Source organism: Indicator indicator, chromosome Z (assembly GCF_027791375.1).
Source record: "Indicator indicator isolate 239-I01 chromosome Z, UM_Iind_1.1, whole genome shotgun sequence".
Taxonomy (NCBI): domain Eukaryota; kingdom Metazoa; phylum Chordata; class Aves; order Piciformes; family Indicatoridae; genus Indicator; species Indicator indicator.
In genome coordinates, this window is record NC_072053.1 from 67,960,333 (window position 1) to 67,967,615 (window position 7,283).

Genomic DNA, 7,283 nt, shown 5'->3' on the forward strand with positions numbered 1-7,283 from the left:
GATGACTAGTGTCTAGGGAGCAGATCTAGGGGACTTTACTTGAAGCTGCTGAAGATTCAAAAGTTCATCTGTTTTTTATTTTTTTTTTAAAGCAGCTTACCTCTATTCCCTCTGATTGTATGCTCTGTGCCACAGCATATCAGCATTTCCTAGTGACTTTTGAGATCACCTTTACATGACAAAAGTCAGCCAGTATTTGCTGCTCATCCTTTGGATTTCTGTCACAAAACAAAAATAACAATTGGTCTGTAAGACTCAAGGTAACTGCTTTTTCTGTAAAGAGGTTGTTTTTCTGGAGGTGTTCAAGAGGGGATTGGACGTTCCACTTGATGATATGGTTTAGTGGTCATGAGGTCTTGGGTGACCGGTTGGACTTTGATCTTTGAGGTCTTTTCCAACCTTATTGATTCTGTAAATAAAAATACTTGTGCTGTCATCCATTTTCACTGTGCTGTCATTCTCTGTGTTCGTCTGAAATGATCAAATGCTTCTTGGTAATACCATAGTAATACACACTTTTGAATTGTAAGTTTCAATACATCAGCATAAACTATGTTTGAATGAGTCTGGCTGTATGTCTGCAATAAAATACTCCACTCTTGAAGGGCAGAGGAAAGTAGCCTCGTTTTCTAGGGCAAACTGCTTTTATTGTCTGCATTGTCATATATAAACATTTAACTACATTTCATCTAGTGAAAATTAGTGTCTTTATGGTCATACGTTACTTCGGCTAAATTTATACAATGTGTCTGTTCAGTTACGTCACTGTGCAGCAGAGAATTTCCTGATAGTTTTTTTCTGCAGAGCCCTCCTTGTCAAGGCCCAGTCTTCCCATTACCAACCCTGGTCAGCAGCGGCTGGCGGGTAGCCATGCGAAGGTTCAGATAATTCCCTTGGAGTAAATAAAGGTGAAATTATGCCAAAAGGCTGATGAATTTGGTTTATTAGATCGAACTGGAGTAGAGGCAAAATTAGAGGGAAAAGAAGTGAGAAAAAGCAAAGAGAAGGGATATCACAGTTTCCCTCAACTGAAAATGGTGGCATTGTTGCAGGAGCAATTCCAGGTTTCTTGGTGGTGGCAGGGAGTGGGGCTGTGCCCCTTGAGCTTCTCTGGGATGCAGGAACTGTGACGCAGGGCTGTGTCACATAGCTTGTCTCGAGGATACAGGCAGTGAGTGCAACTGGGTGGGGCAGTGGAACAGGAGTGGCAGGAGGAGCATGGCTTCCCCAGAAGTCCCTCATTTTTTTTGCCCCTCCAGCCTTGCTGGCATGGGCCAGGGCAGCATCCCCAGGACTGCAGAGTGCCCTGTGCACACCTACCCTTTGGAAGTACTAGCTGAGACAAGCCCAACACTCAGCATCTCATACCTCTACTCTCATATTATGTCTGTAAATTCCACCACTTTGTATGTTTTGCAAAGGTGCTCTCTTTTGAGCCATCAAGCACACTCTAGTGTGTCATCCACACTGCACAGCTTGGTGTTAACAAACTTGCTGAGGGTGCACTTAATGCCACTGTCCATATCACTGACGAAGACCAGTCGCAGTATGGATCCCTGAGGAGCTCCACTTGTCACTGGCCTCCACTTGCATGTGGACCCATTGATAGCCACTCTTTGGGTGTGGCTGTCAAGCCAGATTTTTATCCACTGAGTTGTCCATCCATCAAACCAATATTTTACTGGCTTGGAAACCAGGATGTTGTGCAGGACGGTGGTGAAGGCTTTGCTCAGGCCCTGCCATTAGGAAGAAGCTGCCTAACCATGCCCTGAAGAGAGAGACCCGGGAAGCCAAGCCCCAGGGAGAGCTTGCCTGAATCCCTTTTGGCAGTTCTAAACATGTCTGCTGCAAGCACAAAGCTTCAGACCTGCGAGCCAAAGCTGGCCTTCATGTGCCTGCTGCTTGCAAAAGCCAGAACCATGCCCAGCTGCTCCCGTGCTGGCTGCTAAGTTGTGAGAGAAGGAGTCGCATATCAGTCCATGCCCGAAAGCCTAAGGTGACCCAGCTGCCACAGCTCCGAGAAGCTCCAGAGAAAGCAGCTGCTGAGAGGAATCAGTGATGCTCACTCATTTCCGAGCTGAGCCAGAGGGGAAAGCCTCTCCATACCACCTGCCCAGCAGAATTGCAGCCCTGGTTCTTATTCAATAACTGTTTTATATTTTTCTAATTTGGTTCAAAATTGTTAAACTGTACCAAACTGTATTATACCCAAACTGTACCAAACTGTATTATACCAAATTATACCCATGACTGTACACTAGACTGTGCATATATATACTGTGCATATATATACTGATAAAGGGTATTAATATTTTAAATATTAAATGATTAATAATACTAATATTTCATAATTCATATTAATAACCAGTTGCTTGTCTGTGGATAGAATATTGACTGTGTTTTATAGCAATGTAATAAAGTGCTAAAGCCTGTTAGCTATGTTGTTGGTGTATTCAGAATGGCTCTCAAAATTAAAGTGATTCTATTTTAGAAGGAAAAGAGATTTCAGTCATTCAGTTGACTTCAGAACTGAAAATGGCCTACATTAGACAGTTTAATTCCCCTATGTTAGATAGTTTCAGGGCCTTCCCCTACATTAGACAGTTTCAAGGCCCAGCTTGCATGGTACTGTACCATCTCATTTAAAATATATTCTTGCCCTGAAAGTTTGGACTAGATGATCCTTGACGTCCCTTTCAGCATTGTATTGTATGAATCTATGCATCTGACAGCACTCTAAAGCCAGGGTTGTTCACAGGTAGCTGCTTCTGGTTAGGTTGTCTTCAGGCTATACCAGGTAAAACTGATACAAAATCAGTCACATAAAGCTATTTTTCTGCTGCTGCTGTGATGATAGGATTACCATAACAGTTATTTTCTAATTTGGAAGTTTTTAATTCATAAAATCCCCTGAAAATGTCTGTGCAGACAGGCTGTTTTGGTGGTATTGATCCTAGTGAAGTCACTGTGAAAGCCTGTAGCCAGCTCTCATCAGCTAACAATACACATGGATGGGTGTGTGTGTCGGTGTGAGCTGAAATTCCCCCCCCACCAACAATAACCAGGCTAGCCCAGTCTGGAAGCAAATGAAAAGCTGTATTTACAAGCAGATGAAATGCAATGAATATGTACAAATATACAAAATTCACAACACTTACAAATATATACAATCAATAGAAAAGCACAACCAAGCTCCCTTTGCTTCCCCCCAAGGGGACCCTCCCAAAGGGGGCCTCCCTCTCCCAGGAGCTTTCCCCCCCAGACCCCCCTGGACAGAGAAGCAGAGTTTAGTTAGAGCAGAAGGTTGTTAACTTAGCTGCCAAGGTCAGTACGTGTTATCTTCAGCCAGAAGAGAAGAAGAAACAGCAGCCAGACAGCCCAGCAACTGCCCCCACTGCCGAACGTAGAATGTGCAGAGTGCCTACTTTGTTTTGGGTAATAGTTCTTAAACATTTCTATCTATCCAATGGAAGTGTTTAGAACAATCGTTATTTTGCTTTCTTACACCCAATAGTGACTTATTTACATTCTTTCACTTTCTCTGTTTTGAACTTTGCAAGGAAAAATTAAAAAGACAGTTTCAAACCATCACAGTCCACCCCTTCTGAACAATTCCATTGGCTGCTACTATCATTTATCTAACCTAAAATAATATCTACAACAATAGGTGAATAAAGATCATAGTCCATTCCGGCTATCTCAGATGTAGATGATTCAAAAGAGTCAAATCACAGGAAAAACAGCAAACAGTTTGTCTCCTCGCAGATGGAGCGAAGAAAGGAACAGGGACTCTCAGGTGACTCAGGGCTCTCAGGGTTCGTGCACCGTAGATCTCATGAACTCTCCTCTTGGGCGCGATGCTGTGTCTACGCAACACTCTGAATTTAACCTCTCTCAGCCAAAATTAGATTTCTTTGTGGAATACACTGAATTTCACCATTTTCTTGCATCACCCAATAGGTGTGACCAGGACCTTCAGCAGAAACCACCCCTCGGACAGGTTTGGCCTCTCCTGAAGGAGAAAATACCCAAACAGTTTTGCCTAACAGATTCTTTTCTCTGATAACAGGAACTCTATCACCTTCTTTCTTTCGCAACAAATCTGATTGGGCAGGTCCAGCTCGATTCACTGAACCTCTACTATTCACCAACCAGGTTGCTTGTGCTAAATGTTTCTCCCAGTTTTTCAAAGATCCACCCCCCATGGCTTTGAGAGTGGTTTTCAGCAAACCGTTGTAGCGTTCGATCTTCCCTGCAGCTGGTGCATAGTAGGGAATGTGGAATATCCACTCGATGCCGTGCTCTTTGGCCCAGTTTTTTACAAGATTGTTCTTGAAATGAGTTCCATTGTCCGACTCAATCCTCTCTGGAGTTCCGTGTCTCCACAGGATTTGTCTCTCCAGGCCAAGAATGGTGTTACGTGCAGTTGCATGAGGAACTGGATAAGTTTCCAGCCATCCAGTGCTCGCCTCTACCATAGTCAGCACATACTGCTTACCAGATGGAGAACGAGGTAGAGTGATGTAGTCAATCTGCCAGGCTTCACCATACTTGTACTTGGACCATCGGTCACCATACCACAAGGGCTTGATCCGCTTTGCCTGCTTAATAGCAGCACAAATGTCACAGTCATGGATGACTTGTGTGATAGCATCCATGGAAATGTCAATGGATCTGTCACGAGCCCATCGGTAGGTTGCATCTCTGCCTTGATGTCCTGACGAGTCATGGGCCCACCGAGCTAAGAACAGCTCACCTCGGTGTTTCCAGTCAAGATCAGGATCAGGACCAGAGTTTGTGTCCACCTGGGAAACTCTTGCAGCTAGATCTGCCTGATGGTTGTGTTGTTGTTCCTCAGTAGCTTTGCTCTTAGGAACGTGAGCATCGATGTGTCTCACTTTCACTGGGATTCTCTCAATGCGAGCAGCAATGTCTTGCCACAGGTCTGCAGCCCAGATAGGCTTTCCGTTCCTCTGCCAGCCATTCTTCTTCCAGTCTTTCAGCCAACCCCACAAGGCATTGGGTACCATCCACGAGTCGGTGTAGAGATAAAGCTTTGGCCATCTCTCACGTTCAGCTATGTTAAGAGCTAGCTGGACAGCTTTTACCTCTGCAAATTGACTGGATTCTCCTTCTCCATCTCTCGCTTCTGCAACTCTGCGCGTTGGACTCCACACTGCAGATTTCCATCTCCTCTTGTTTCCAACAAGACGACAGGAACCGTCTGTGAACAAAGCATATCTCTTGTCATCATCAGACAGATCACTGTAAGGAGGAGCTTCCTCAGCACGAGTTACTCTCTCCTCTGGAGGTTTTGCACAGCTTGTGCCTTCTGGCCAGTTTGTGATCACCTCCACCAAACCAGGCCTTTCGAGATTTCCCATTCGAGCTCTCTGTGTTATCAGAGCCATCCACTTAGACCAGGTAGCATCTGTTGCATGATGTGGTGAAGAACCTTTGCCTTTGAACATCCAATTCAGAACTGGCAATCTAGGAGCTAGAAGTTGTGACTCAGTTCCAATCACTTCAGAAGCAGCTTTCACTCCTTCATAAGCAGCTAAAATCTCTTTCTCTGTTGGAGTGTAGTTTGCCTCTGAGCCTCTGTAGCCACGACCCCAGAAACCAAGAGGACATCCTCGTGTCTCCCCTGGAGCTCTTTGCCATAAGCACCAGGTTGGACCATTGTCACTCGCGGCTGTGTACAGAATGTTCTTAATGTCTGGACCAGTTCGGACAGGTCCCAGACCCATTGCTTGGACTACCTCTCGCTTGATCTGGTCAAAGGCTGCTTGTTGCTCAGGACCCCATTGGAAACTGTTTCTCTTTCGAGTCACATCATAGAGAGGTTTCACAATCTGACTGTATCCAGGAATGTGCAGTCTCCAAAATCCCACTATGCCTAGGAATCGCAGAGTTTCATTCTTGTTGGTGGGATTTGCCATGGTGGAGACTCTGTTTATCACATCCATTGGGATGTGACAGCGACCATCTTGCCACTGCACTCCCAGAAACTGGATTTCTCTGGCAGGTCCTTTCACCTTGTCTCGCTTGATAGCGAAACCAGCTTGCAAGAGAATGTCAATGATTTTGTTACCTTTCTCGAAGACTTCTTCAGCAGTCTCACCTCAGACGATGATGTCATCGATGAACTGAATGTGTTCTGGAGCTCCACCTTTCTCCAAAGCATCATGGATCACTGCATGGCAGATGGTTGAACTGTGAATCCACCCCTGGGGCAAACGATTGAATGTGTATTGAATGCCTCTCCAGGTGAAGGCAAACTGAGGCCTGCATTCCTCTGCTATGGGAATAGAGAAGAAAGCATTAGCAATGTCTATGGTAGCGTACCATTTGGCCTGCTTGGATTCCAGCTCATATTGGAGTTCCATCATGTCTGGTACAGCTGCACTCATGGGTGGAGTTACTTCATTCAAGGCATGGAAATCAACTGTCAGACGCCACTCTCCATTCTGCTTTCTCACAGGCCAGATTGGACTGTTGAAAGGTGAATGAGTTTTGCTGATGACCTTCTGACTCTCCAACTGACGAATCAAGTTTTGAATGGGCACCAAAGAGTCACGGTTGGTTCTGTATTGTCTGTGATGCACAGTTTGAGAAGCAACCGGCAGCTTTACATCCTCTATCTCATGTTGTCCCACAACTGCAGATTCATCTGAAAGCTCAGGTCTAATGGACAACTTCAATTTCCCTCCATCAATTTCTACAGTTGCTATTCCAAAAGCCCATTTGTAACCCTTAGGGTCTTTAAAACGCCCTTCTCTCAGAAAGTCAATTCCCAAAATACAAGGTGCATTAGGACCTGTTACAATAGTATGTTTCTTCCACTGCTTCCCAGTTAAACTTACATCAACCTCTATCTTAAACAACTCTTGAGATCCACCAGTGACTCCCTGAATAGTTATAGATTCTCCCCCTTGATAATTTGATGGTATTATGGTGCACTGAGCTCCTGTGTCAACCAAGGCCCTGTACTTCTGAAATTTTGAAGTGCCAGGCCACTGGATGTACACATCCCAATAGATTCTGTTATCTCCATTATCCCTTACCTCCCCCTGGCGGAAGGCAGGGCACCCCTAATGGTGGGGATTACCTCCACATGTACAGCTGGCACAACGTCCAGCACCAGAATTAGGATCACTGTTGGAGCTATCAGAGTTGTTCTGGGAAACTGAGGAAGTGACAGCTACCCTCCTGGTATTGTTACCTCGGGCTCTGCCCCTCTGCAGCTCCCGTAACCTCTTGAAAAGATCAGAAGTTGGTTG